We start from the raw sequence: 14124 nt of genomic DNA, 5'->3' as shown, positions 1-14124 counted from the left end.
GGGCTTTGTGGCGGCAGCAGGAGCCGGGGGCCGAGGGGCGGGGCCCGTTATCAGGGTGCGGGGCGGGGAGGTTTACCTTGACGAGAGGTTGTCAGCAGCCTGGGGATGGAGGCAGGATCCTCCTGATGGGCTAGGAGCCGGCACAGAGGTGGGGGTGGGGAGGGAGAGGGAGCAGGGCAGGGGGTTTGGTAGCCAAGAGGGGAGGGGAAGAGGTAGATGGGGATGGGAGCCTTGTCCGTGGTGGGGGCGAAGACCGGTGGGGAGGCAGGGGGCGGATCCCGTGTTAGCAGGGACGTGAGGACGGAAGAGGCAGCAGGGGTCAGGCACCCCTTTGGGGGAGATGAAGGGGGTCGCTGGTCCGTAGGAGGCCCCGCAGCTACGCTCTCCCCGCTCAGGCGTGGCTGGCTGAGGTGTGTTTCTTGTTTCTTTAACGTCTCTAGGATGGAGTCTGCTGGTTCAAGGTTCTGTCCTGTGTGTGCCAGGGCAGTGAATGGGGGTGGGGGCCAGGCAGCTTGTTGAATGAAGGAATACTGGTTGCTAATTCGAATTCCCTGGAAGTTCCTGAACCTCCTCTGCATGTAAGGTGATTCTGGGCTGACGATTTCTTTCAATTTAGAAAATAGAATCACAGAATTTTTAAAACATTTCTTCCTCTGTCCTTTTCAAATGTGTGTAAATCTTTTTACGGGCTAAATAAGCCTCTTGGCCCATCTCACATATCAGGAATGATTCAAGGACCCAGGAGCATGTCTGAAATGTAATCATTTCCCAGAGGCCTGAGAGGAGATGGGCCTCACTTGCCATCTGACTTCAAATCACCTTTGATCATAATTGTAGGAGAAAATTAGCAACATTACTGTGAAGACATGAAAGTGATAGGTTGTATCCACTTAGCCACAGGAAAGGATGAGGTTCCCTTCCAGCTCTGAAGTCCCTTCAGCTATTGCTTGTGATCAGCGTCATGTTCTGATTGAATGCTCATTCAATAACCAAAAAAATTTTTTTTTCTCTTCTCTCTTTATGGAGAGGTTTTCTGGGTTGGGAGCAGATTTTGTTGTGTATTATATTTCCCCAATATTAATGTGCAGCAGAAGTAGAGAACTAACGGTGATCAGATTCAGACTCACGTCTTTGCCGAGAATATCGTGTACAGCTGTGGGTGTGGTTGCAGGTACTGCAGAAGCAAAGTTTTGAAGAACTGGAAAGACTGTTAAGCCTGCAACAGGGCTGGAGAGCCTTTGGTCACTGTTGAGAATTTGAGGCAGGGAGAGTGCGGATTATGGCCCAGCATCATCTGTGCAGCTTGTTGGAGGCCCAGTGGGGAGGCTGCTGGTCCCTTATGAGGTTCTACTACTGGCTGTGACACCATGCCACTTGCTCAGAAGGACACATGGACCCAAATGGTCCAGGTAATAGCACAAAGCATGCATCCTCCCAGAGGCAGCTTCTTCCCCACAACACCCCCTATTCTCTTTCCAACGTGGAAGTCAATGGAAACAACCCAAATGAGAGCGAGCAGAGGGTGTTTATTCATAGCTCTCTGCAGCAAGGGAGATGGCCACCGTCCCTTGGCAGCAATTCAGAGACAATCAGTGGGGTGCGAGAACTTCCTTGTGGAAAAAGAGAAGGTTTCATCTGTGCCCTGATGGAGGTTGTGGGTCTGGGGAACTGGAGCAGCTGACTAGAAGTGGAGTGTCCTGGACTGTCGCTAGAGATAGCAGTCTGATGTCCCACAAGTCTGACTGGCAGCAGGCTGGCTTCCTGGGCTGGTTAATGTAGAGCGTATTTTGGTTTCCTGGACAGGTTTACTATAGACAGAATGTGTGCCCCTAAAATTCATATGTTGAAACCTAGCCCCTGGGAGGTGGGGCCTTTGGGAGGTTGATTAGGTCAGGAGGGTGGAGCCCTCATCAATGGGATTAGTGCCTTTATAAGAGAGACCCCAGAGAGCTCCTTTGCCCCTTCTATCAGGTAAGGACACAGCAAGAAGATGGTTGTCTGTAAACCAGGAAGCAGGCCCTCACTAGACACCGAATCTGTTGGTGCCTTGATCTTGGATTCCATCTTCCAGCACTGTGAGAAATAAAGGTCTGTGGCTTATTAGACACCCTGTCATGGTATTTTGTTACAGCAGTCAGAGCAGATTAAGACAAGACTGCTGCACGTTGTGGGTCAGAGCTCTGTTTTTATATATGATCTGACCGATGTTTGTATGTTCAGTCTCCAACTGGTATGAAGCTGCTGTTAGATCAGGGCTTGTCTGACCAGGGGAGAGACCATCTTCTCAGCCCAGTGGTTTCCAGAGGAACATTTTGAGACCACACGTGGGGCAGTGGTTTCCTGCCCACCCTGAAGCTGTCCTTGGTGGTCCCCTCACCCTTCCTGTGTGGAGAGCTCGGCCTGGCAGGAGAGCTAGCTGCAGAGAATCAGCTCAGGCTGTGGTGCCTGAAGACAGTAGAGGAAGGCCGTGGATCCGAGCAGAAGTTGGATGAAAAACCAGTGGGTAAGACTAAGGAGTACTTTTGTTAGGGAACGATTAACTGAAACCACCTGCCCTGGCCAGGCAGCATAATAACTGCTTGCATGAGCTATCTCACAACAGAAGGTCCCCAAAAGGAACACGGAACTAATAAGCTACTGCCAGCCAGAAGGATTCGGGAGGGGACAGAAGAAGGGAGGAGACACCAGCCCATAACATGTCCTGCCAACCTCCCAGAAATCATGTTGGAATCCATCTTGGCTGAGAGATGTGTGCACCACCAGGAAGGACCCTGAGTCAGACCAAATATGGGCACAAGCAAGATGATTGGCCAGAGACAACCCGGAAAGCTAACTCCATTACCATAAAACCTGAGCCTGCGAGCCTTGTGGCAGAGCAGTTCTCTTGTGTTCTCTTACCCTGATGCCCCTTGCCAATAAAGTCTCTTGCTTTGTCAGCACGTGTGTCTCCTTGGACAATTCATTTCTGAGTGTCAGACAAGAGCCCACTCTTGGGCCCTGGAAGGGGTCCCTCTTCCTGCAACACTTGGGTGCCTGAGCCTGTGGCCTTCGGAGCCTCACATCACTTCATGCCTGATGACATGGACTTACAATTTCACTTCTAGCTCTTTTTTCTACTTAATTACTTTTGTAAAGTTTGAATCATTTTATTTTGGGTTTTTGTTTCCATCCATATTTGCCACTTTTAGCCAGAGGGACAGAAACCAAAAATTTTAAATCAAACAGTCTTTTTTTTTTTTTTGGAAATATACAAAACTAAATATAAAAGGAAATATAAACTTTCAAATGATGATTTTGATGTGTTTGTAGCATTTATTCTTCTGTGATGTAGGGAAGGAAAATTGTTTCCTCTACCATCTTAAGGGCATGTGAACTAAACTGATAAAAGACAGAATAATAAGAAAAGGATACACATTTTATTTGATGTTAATTGTTTTAAAATTAATGTGCATGGGGGCTTCACAGACAAGAATTGAACCCCCCCCACCATAAAAAAAAAAAACCAGACTCAAGGGCTTATATTTAGATTGAAAAAAAATCACAATGTGGGAGTTGTGAGTTAAGTTTTATTTGGGGCAAAATGAGGACTATAGCCTGGGAGACAGTGTCTCAGATAGATCTGAGGAATTGCTCCGAAGAAGCAGGGATATGGGGAGTCAGTATATATGTGATTTTGGTGAAGGGGGATACATGCAATAAAGCAAGTATTTTGGCGGAAGGTTGCTGCTAGTCATGAGGAGCAGAAGTCTCTGTTAATGATTTTAGTGCTTTTCTAGATATAAGGTGCAAGAATTTGGGCTCATAATCTTCTCCTGAAAATATCTAACTGTCCAAAGGTCTGTTCTGCCAGTTTTTCCCAGAGCACAAAGTGCCTCATTCCTGATCTCCACCCTGAACTCCTCTCGGGGTGTGTTGAAGGTCAGCGACTGCGTTGGCAAGTGACGATCTTTGTAGAGGCAAATGGCAAGTGCCAATTTTTAGTTGGCAATATCAATTTTAACAAAGGAGATAAATTGTGGAGAAGTAACAAGAAAAAAGAAGGAAGCTTGAGCTTCTTGGCATGGTGTGATGGGAAGGTAAATATATGGGGAAAGTAATGATAGGTAGGAGTTATTTAGCAAGTTTTGCTTCTGCAGACTCACCTCAGTGTTGAGGTGAGATCATCCTCTTTGGTGATCTCCTTTTTCTGGTACAGGGGTGGGGGGACGCCTATGCAAGGGGTATTTATGCCCTGCTTTTAGGCAGATAGAGGGAGAGCAGAGAGCTCATTCTGTGTCTGTTTTATCTCAGTTGACTTCAGCTCAAAATAATCCTATGGCAAAGAAGCATTGTGGTGTGAGCTCTGACAGTTACCCTTTCGTTTTGCAATGTATGCAATGTAAGTGCCTGAGTTAAACTTTGATTGTTGAGGCGTCCACTTCAAAGGGGGCATTCTGAAGGCTATCTCAGATAAATATACAGCCAGCCACATGACTAGATAAAGAGCCAGGACTTGAGCAGGCACCTCCTAACTCCTGCCCCCGCCCCCTAAGAGGCTTCTTTATTTTAGCGGTCCTGGTTGATTTAGTTAACTGGCCATTTGGGCTGCTTGGGTTTTATTTCTTTGGTTTTTCTCCTTTTCTTTCTTTTTCTTCTTCCTGTGACTAAATTCTTGCTCTTATGTTTTAACTTCATCAATAAAGAGTGAACTAATAAAACACTAGGCCCCTACCCTTGACCCCAATGAAAGCAGAACAAGGCCACCAGGCCATTCGTGTTCTCTCTCCCGCCACCCACCACATGCCTTCTATGCTCCAAGAACTGTAAGTAAAAAATTCTTTTTTTCTTCAAAGTTTCCTAATACTTATTGCTGAAGAGCATCTTGCAAAATCATAATAAAACCCACAAGGATTGGTCCAGTTGTAACACTAGTTTGGAAGGGGCTCTGTGGGAACCTCACCAGGCTCAGGGAGTGCCCCCCGCCCCACCCCCTGGCATTTCTAGCCAATAGCATTACTATTGTCAGGCTGAGACTGGCACAAAACAGGCATATTTTGGATGACATATTCGAATCCATTTCAAAGGTTATTGTCAAAGATAAAGCCAGACACTAGTTAAAGGTGGTAAAGACAGATTTCATCCAGTACTATTGTAAGAGGGGAAAGAGACCTCAGTATAGAACTGACTTCAACTCTGAATACTGCAAAGACAGCTGGGATTTGTAGACGGTGAGTGGATGGAAAATTACTAAGAGGAAACATCAGTGAGAAGGAGGTGTTGACAGAAATAATCAATAAACAATCTATAATAAGAATAGAAAAGAGCTTTATTTCAGCCAAACTGAAGACTATAACCTGGGAGATAGCCTCTCAGGTAGCTCTGAGGAACTGCTCTGGAGAAGCCTGTTTTTCAGCATAGTTTTATATCTTGTCCAATCAAAGAACATCAAACAGATGGGGGGTACATTCATTCAAGGTTTAAAAAATAAAACCAGATCAGCAGTGAGTCAGTAGGGCTTTGGTGCCTGGGAAGGGAGTCTTATCATCAAAGGAGTGCTTGTACTGGCGTCCTAAGGAAGACTAAAGATTAAATAATCTTTATCTTTTAAATGGACATTCTTTACTTCTGATCAATGCACTTTTTTTTTTTTAATGACTGAAGCAGTTGTACAATGTATGTTTGATAGACTGCAAACAGGCTGTTCTAGTTAGCATAAAATTCAAGTTAAATCATACATAAGCCAGAATGACTTCTCCATACATCAGTATGTGAAAATTCCATCCACCAGGGGGATTCTTGCTTAACTGCCTGTCTTAGTCTGTTCAGTGTGTGGTAATAGGATACCATAGATGGGGTGGCTTGTAAACAACAGACATTTATTTCTCACAGTTCTGGAGGCTGGAAGTCCAAGATCAAGTTGCTGACAGATTTGGTGTCTGGTGAGAACCTACCTCGTGGTTCATGGACTGGCCTTCTCACTGTGTCCCCACATGGTTGTAGCGATGAGGGAGCTCTCTGGGGTCTCTTTTATAAGGTCAGTAATCCCATTCATGAGAGCTCTACCCTCCTGGCCTAAGCACCTCCCACAAAGGCCCCACCTCCTCATACCAGCACCTTGGGGGTTAGATTTCAATATACAAATTTTGGGAGGCCATCAAGTGGTCTACATCACTGGCCTAACAGGATTCTTGCTCAAGGCAGGACAAGGATGTATGTATACACCAAAGGTGGGGAATGAAGAACTAGATCAGACATCATGCGTTGGGGGCACATCTTACTAAACTGACTTAACATGATCCTTGCTAAGGGCACTGCCAGAATGAACACAGACGCCCAAGGTCCAGGCCTTGTTGAGCGGAGGGCTCAGAGGAGCCTGGCTGGAGTTTGGTCAAGGAGGAGGGTCTTTGTCATTAATAAAGCTTGAACTTGCTTTAAGACTTTGGGGGCACTGCAAGCTGCCCTCTGGTTTGTGGGAGCTGACGGGCATTTGCATACTTTGCAGTGATGTCCAAAATGACCGGGAGAACCATCAGCATTCCTGTAAACCTTAAAGTTGGTATTTTATGGAATATAATATAGGGGACATTTTAAGTACATTCAATACCGCTTTGGGGTGTCATTTCCACAGAGCTGTGGGATTTTGGTCTACTTGCCTTGCAAAAGTGGAATCCTTTATGCAATTATCCTCAAGACAGGTACCCACCTCCTAGTGAAAAAGATGTGTGCCTGTCCTCCTTCGGGAATCTGGTGGGAATGGGCTTAGGTCAAGCGTCTGCAGCCCTGCAACTTCCAGGCCTGGTTCCAGTTTTGCCTTTTGAAATAACAGAGTAATCCTCTCCTTCTTCTGCCCCATGTAGCCAGTCCGTCAAGTATCTGTAGGTATCCACTTTGTTATCCACCCCACACCTTCCCCACTGGCCCCTAACAGGTTGTCCATGCTTCAACCATAATACCTGCACTGCTGCCACCATTCTTAGCTTGGCCTGGTTTCCGGATATCTCACTAACATGATAGTTTTTCTCTGTAGTTACCACAGAGCCTGGCATATCTGTCGGGATTTTGTTATAATAACAAACTGCCCCATATTCTGAAGATACACCACAGCAAAGGTTATTTCTCACGTCCACTGCCTGTGCATTGTGGGCCTTGTAGAGGAGGGGAAAAAATCTTTCCCCCCATCCTCTTATGTTTTCCTGAGGTCTATGAATTAAACTGACATCAGGCAGATTAATAGAAGAAAAAGCATCCAATTTTCTTATGTTTTTAATTATGTATGGGAGCTTCCTAGAAAGAACTGAAAACACAAATTGGTGGTTAGACCCTGGGGCCATTATACCATTTTAACAAAGGGCACTAAATTGTGGAGAAGCGACTAGACCAAGGAAAGGGGGTCTGGAATTCTGGGGGAGGGGGGTTGTGGGAAGGTAACTAAGGAAATGTATGGGAGGCACTAATGACAGATAAAGGTTGTTTATGCAGACTCATCTCAGTCCCATCTCAGGTGATAAGTCCCTCTCCTTTTTTTGGTATAAGAGAGGGGGCACCTTTACACATGGAAATTTTCTTTAAAGATGGGAAACTTCTGCCCTGCTTATAGGCAGAGAGAGGGAGGACAGAGAGCTCCTCCTGTATCTGTTGTTTCTCAGTTGCCTCCAGCTCAAAATCAATATGCCAAAGGAGCATATTTTGGGGTGGCACGTCCCAATCCCCTTCAGCCTCTTGGGGATTTCACTGTAATGTGTCCTCTCTCAGGAGGCCAGTTCATGGCCTCTACCATCTGGAACATTGCCAACTGCCAGGATGGGGGTCACCAGCTCTCAAAGCCAGTTATTCCAGAAAATGCCAGTAGGTCACCCTCTGGCTTCACAAAGCCCTTAATTATTTTGAGCCACTGGGACCCGAGGCACAGGGCTCCTTAGTGATGGCTGGCAGCATCTATTGGGGCCTCAGCTACCTTAGGAAGTGGTGGCAACCCAGTGGACATCCCAGCCAGGCAGCCTGAGAACACGGAGGACGCCCCTGTTGTGTTTATGGGCTCACTGCAACAGCGAACTCCCAGCAGAGGAGCTGTGCAGGGTCTCCCGGGAGAAAGGAAAAGACAGCAAGATGATACACGAACCTTCAGTCCATGATGGTCCAAAGTTGTTTTTATTAGACAGCTAATGGATTTTCCTGTTTAGGGATCTGGTGTTACCCACTTCTGGAAGCTCTTCTTCACAGCCAGAGCCACTGTGCCCCTCTGTTCAGTTTGCACTCTCTGTACCTGGTAAGTGATGAATGTGAGCCAGGGCTCCTTCCTCTGCTTTGTTCCAGTTTCTACCTGCATTCCTTCTCAAGGACCAGGCAGGTGGGCAATCAGAGAGGTCCTGGTGGGGTCAATTAGACAGGCAACCCATATGTCCTCATAAGGCGGGGGGCAGGCAGGGGGCGACCCATTGGAAAAACTCTGTTCTGCCTGAATTGCAGTTCCCAGCTTGTGGGTGCAGCTCCTGTGGAGAGGGAAGGGGAGTTGCCCATAACGTTCTGTGGGGGGAGATGCTATTTAAGGTATAAACTTGTAACCAGTAGATAAATAAGTTCTAGAGATCTAATGCACTGTTTAGTGATTATGGTCAACAATTCTGTATCATAAATTTAAAGTTGCTAAGAGATTAGGTCTTTTTTTTTTTTTTAAGATTTTTTGTTTATATTTTTTGGCTATGCCGCATGGCATGTGGGATCTTAGTTCCCCCACCAGGGATTGAACCCACGCCCCCTGCATTGGAAGTGTGGAGTCTTAACCACTGGACTGCCAGGGAAGTCCCAAGAGATTAGGTCTTCATTGTTCCTTCCACAAATAAGAACTGCTAATTATGTGATGTGATAGAGGTGTTAACTAGTGCTATGGCAGTAATTATATTGCAATATATAAATGTATCAAATCCACACCTTACACTTATGCACTGTTATATGCCAATTATATCTCAATAAAAATAAATTTAGAAGAAGGTTCTATAAAGTCTCTGAAGTAAAAAGGAAGTAACAGTTCTTGGTACTGGGCAGCATGTAACTCAGGAGGAGGAGAACCTCAGATTTTGGCCCCAAACTTGGTTTGAAGGAGGGCTTCATGGTGTAAATCATGCCTGTTATTCTGTGACCTCAAGGCACAAGTCTTCTGCAGGTGCCATGGAGGAGAAGTGGTCTGTGAAAGCTCAGGAAGACCTGTAGGCTGAGTAACCACTGGTGACAGTAAGGGGAAAGCTGATTTTTATTTTAAGTAACTTCATGGTGTTGTCTGTTAGACATAAAACAGGAAAAGGAACATCTGATAAAGCAGACATTGGCCTTTTGTTTAAAAATGTACCCGGATTGGTTTTATTCAGGTAAAGAGTTCTGTAATTTTGAATGATACTTACCTTGCAATAGTAGAAATAAGACATGTTTCAGAATTTACATTGCTGATGTGACTTAAATATTTTATTTATTTTCAGAAAGGAAACCATAGAAATGGTATAAAACTTAAGAATTCCAACAGGTTTATAGTGAAATTTGAGTCTCCCTCAATCGGGGGTTTTCTCAGTTCCTAGTTTCCCTTTTAAGATTGAATTCTTTGTATATTCTTCAAGAGGTACATATTCAATCATCTAATTATTATTTTTATCTGAATGATGACATATTATGCATGCTGTTCTACAACTTGCCTTTTGTTAAACCTGACAGTTTATCAAGACATGTAAGAACTATCTGATTCTTCTTAATGACTTCACAGTTTTCCCTTTTGAAGCTATTAAGATTGTTTCCAATTAGTTTATCATGAAGGTGATATATTTCTCATCCCAACAACCTGGGGCGTCCAAATAGAGCATGAATGTCTGGGGCTGATGCAGCATTTTTACAAATACTTCTTGAATATCCCACATCATGCTGGTATGGGGGCAACAGGCAGAGAACTGATGTATAAGGGAAAATACAAATTAAAAATAAGAGGCTTAATTCTGCCTGTTGAAATTAAGGGGACACTTTTCCCCCACTCCCATCTCCCTTTTGTTTCCTAATTTCTCCCTCTGTCCTTTTCAAATGTATATAAATCTTTTCAGTGGCTAACATTGTCAGTCTCACATCTCAGGAATGTTTCCCCAAGCACCTGGAAGCCATCTCTGAAATGTAATTGTGGAGGAGGAAAACACTTTTCCTCTACCCTCTTAGATCCAGTATCTGCAAACATGACAAAAGACAGATTAACAGGGGAAAAGGCATACAAATTCTACTGGTGTTAATATTTTTATATGCTTGGGGGCACTCACAGAAAAGTGAAAACCAAGAAATGGTTAGTCAGAAGCTTATATACCATTTTACCAAAAGGTGTTAAATTGTGAGAAGGTGAGTAGGAAATGTATGGCAGGTAAGTGTTGTCTAATGAGGTTTGTTTGTGCACTCATCTTGCTGCAACTTTCCATCTTCTTCATGCCCATAAAACTCCCCCAGGGAGGGGCTTTATGGCAGTCCTAATTTCTCAGAAGTTTCTGCTTTTAGTTAGATAAGGGAAGCTCTGAGAAGGTGTCTTTCTGCATCTATTGATTCTCAACTGCCATCAACTCAAAATAATCCACATGCCAAAGTGGCATATTTTGGGGTGGCATATTCTGATCCTCTTCATAATCACATCTCCCAACTTCCCCAGAGGAAATGAGCTTAACTTCAGCTATCACCTGGCTCCAAATTGCAAAATGTGCCTAAAGTATTGAATGGGTTGCACGTACTCGGCTCTGTAAAAGAATGAGACTTCTTTCTGTCTTTGTAGTCTCTTAGGTTGCTGGTGATGTAGATCACGTTCTGGTTTTGTGCTTACTGAAGAATAAACTATTTTCTTTCTCTTCTCACTTTAAATTTGTTTTTAATTATATTTCTCCAACAAGTGCAGGTGTGCATGTAGTCAGAGTGGACTAGCACCACCACTGCCCTTCCTTTCATGGGGCCCTCTAGGCACTGGCCACCAGGGCTCACTGTACTAAAGTTAGAATGCATTTTAAATACTTTATCTTATGTAACTGTGAATCATTAGAGTAAACCAATCCAGTCAGCGTATGTCACAATAAGGACAGTGTTATATTTCTTAGGACTCTTGGTTGCAAATGACAAACCCCAATTTGAACTGGGTTAAAAGTGTGGTACATTTATCAAAGGATATCAGGGCTCTCAGCAAGCAGGCCCCCCGGGAACAATGAGATCATAGTCCCTAGCACCAGCCTTCTCTGTCTTTCATCTCCCATCTCTGCTATTTCAGTGCCTGCTGTTTTATTCTGATTTTTTCCACATGACAATAAAAGCTGTGACCAACAGCTCCAGAGTCTCATGATTTTTCAGCTCTATCCACTAGAGCAAGAGTGAAAAAAAAATCTCTTTTGTCCCCAAAGCCAAAAATCCACCACTGGGTGGGAGGGAGGGAAATAACTAATACTAACACTAATTTTAATTGTAATTATTATAATTTATTAGCCAGCTCAGGCTATGTAACAAATACCCCAGACAGGGCAGCTCAAACAACAGACATTTATTGTCTCCCTGTCTTGGAGGCTGGAGGTCTGAGATGCAAGTGTCAGCAGCCCTGGTTTCTCCTGAGGCCTCCTCTCTCCTTGGCATGTAGACAGTAGTTGTTATGGAAAAACACACTTCTGTGTGTTTCCTTTACTCACAGTTCTCTAGTTCACCTCTGACACTTCTGATCACTAAATGTTTTTGTGTGTGTGTGTGTGTGTGCGTGTGTGTTGGAGGGGGTGTTTCCGCACACCACCAAGCAATCCTCGACACCAGCTGGTGTCCTACAATTCAACTCAATTCTGATGCTATCCACCTGGAGATAGTATCAGACCCCCCCCCCCCATAGGTTAAGGGCTTAGTCCTACAAGACTCCTCCCCCTTCAGATGCCAATCAAAAGTCCAAGTTGTCACCTGTAGTTCTGACCAACCGATGGAAATTCCCATGACCCCTCCTTGGGTTCAATTAATTTGTTAGAGTTGCTCACAGAACTCAGGAAATCCGTTTACTCACTAGATTACTGGTTTATTATAAAAGATATTAGAGGATACAAATCAACAGCCAGATAAAGAGATACATAGAGTGAGGTCCTGAATGCAGGAGCTTCTGTTCCCACGGAGTTGTGGTGCACCACCCTTCCGGCACGTGTATGAGTTCTTGTTAACCAACCTAGAAAATCTCCAGTAGTATTACAGGGATTATCATGGAGCCTTCATAACATAGGCACAGTTGACTGAATCACTGGCTATTGGTGGTCGAACTCAACCTCCAGCTGCTGTTGCCTTCCTGGAGGTCAAGGGTGGGAATGAAAGTTCCAAACCTCTAATCACAGGGTTCGTTCCCCTGTGAACCAGCCCTTATCCTTTCCAAAATCACCTCATTAACATAAACTCTGTTGTGATTGAAAGGGGCTTGCTATGAGTAACAAGAGACACCATTATCACTCTAATTACTTAAGAAATTCCAAAGGTTTTAGGATTTCTGTACCAGGAATGGGGAGGAAGACCAAATATATATATTTCTAATTGTAAACCACAATATTACAACTGTCTTCTCCCTGTGTCATCACACGACCCTCTGTATGTCATAATCTCCTCTTCTTTTAAGCGTGCCAGTCACGTGAGATTAGGGCCCAGACCACCCTAGTGACTTCCTTTTAACTTGCTGACCTGAAACACATAAACTGGTTTTCTTCAGCAAAGGTGGGTTTATTCTGTATCAGCAGAGAATTGCAATCCTGGGTCTGCAACTGTGGTGAGCCTTGTGCAAGACGCCCACAAGGTAAGGGAAAGAGAATGAATGCTTTTATAGAGAAAAGGAAGTTGGAAGGGTTATAGTAAAAAAAAAAAAAAGAAAGAAAAAAGAGTCCATGTCTTTCCATTGCCTGAGTCCTTGCAGGGAAAGAACAGGAGTCTTTCTTTTTCCTGTTGGCTCTGCTACCATCTCAGGGCATGACAGCTCCCTGTTCTGGTCTCCTAACTCTATTTAACTGAGGTTTCGGTTTATTAATTTTTTACTTTACTCCCATTTGATCAAGATCTTTCTCTGAAAACACTGCTAATCAAGAGTCAGGTTTTTTAGTTTCAGTGACTTTTTGTCTCAATGTCAGGAAGGACTGTTCCTGGGTCCTTTCTTTCACATTGGAAAGAAAATGCACAGATTGGAAACCTATTAAGGTCACATTTGAGTAAAAAGGAGGGGTAGGAGGGAGATCTCTCAGGAACTTTTAATCTGAAATCCATATGTTACCAAGATCATAAATATTGGCGATAATCTGCAGTATGTCACCACCAAAGGCTTGGTGACCAACTTCCAACAGGCCTGGTCTGGATATCCTGGAAAAGCTTCAATTCCACATGTCATTCCAGGAAATCTTTACTTTCGGGTCACCAGGTGATGTGCAGATCCAGTCAGGATTTGATGCTTTCTTTAGGTGTGTCATATGAATTCAAGAGTCTATTCCTTGCAAGATAAAGACTTCAAAAAGCACAAAAAAGGCACAGAGTTCAGTCCTGGGTTTATTTAAAAGGAGTCTAGTATTGAAGGTTAGAACTGACTTCAGAACCAGAACATAGCTGTCCCTGGACACTCTTGGCTTTTAGATGGCCCTTCAAAGACTTGTCACCCATTAACTTACATATACTCTAAAACTTAAAAGATACTAGTTTCAATCTTCAAAAGTTTCGTGTGCACTGGGCTTCCCTGGTGGCGCAGTGGTTAAGAATCCACCTGCCACTGCAGGAGACACTGGTGCAAGCCCTGGTCCAGGAAGATTCCACAGTGCCGCGGAGCAACTAAGCCTGTGTGCCACAACTACTGAGCCTGCGCTCTAGAGCCCGTGCACTACAACTACTGAGCCCGCGTGCCTAGAGCCCGTGCTCCACAACAAGAGAAGCCACCACAATAAATGAGAAGCCCGTGCACTGCAATGAAGAGTAGCCTCTGTTCGCTGCAACTACGGAAGGCCTGCGTGCAGCAACGAAGATCCAACACAGCCAAAAATAATAAATAAAATAAATAAATTTATTAAAAAAATTTTTTTAAATAAAAAGTTTTGTGTGCACTATTTTAATTGATGAAGATTTTGAACATTAAGTCTACTGGATAACAAACTGGGCTCAAAGAAACTT

The sequence above is a fragment of the Delphinapterus leucas genome, chromosome 3 (genome assembly GCF_059928025.1).
Source record: "Delphinapterus leucas isolate spDelLeu-1000000601 "Yukka" chromosome 3, BTC_Dleu_Yukka2, whole genome shotgun sequence".
In the NCBI taxonomy this organism is placed as follows: Eukaryota; Metazoa; Chordata; class Mammalia; order Artiodactyla; family Monodontidae; genus Delphinapterus; species Delphinapterus leucas.
This window is presented reverse-complemented; position numbering follows the sequence as displayed.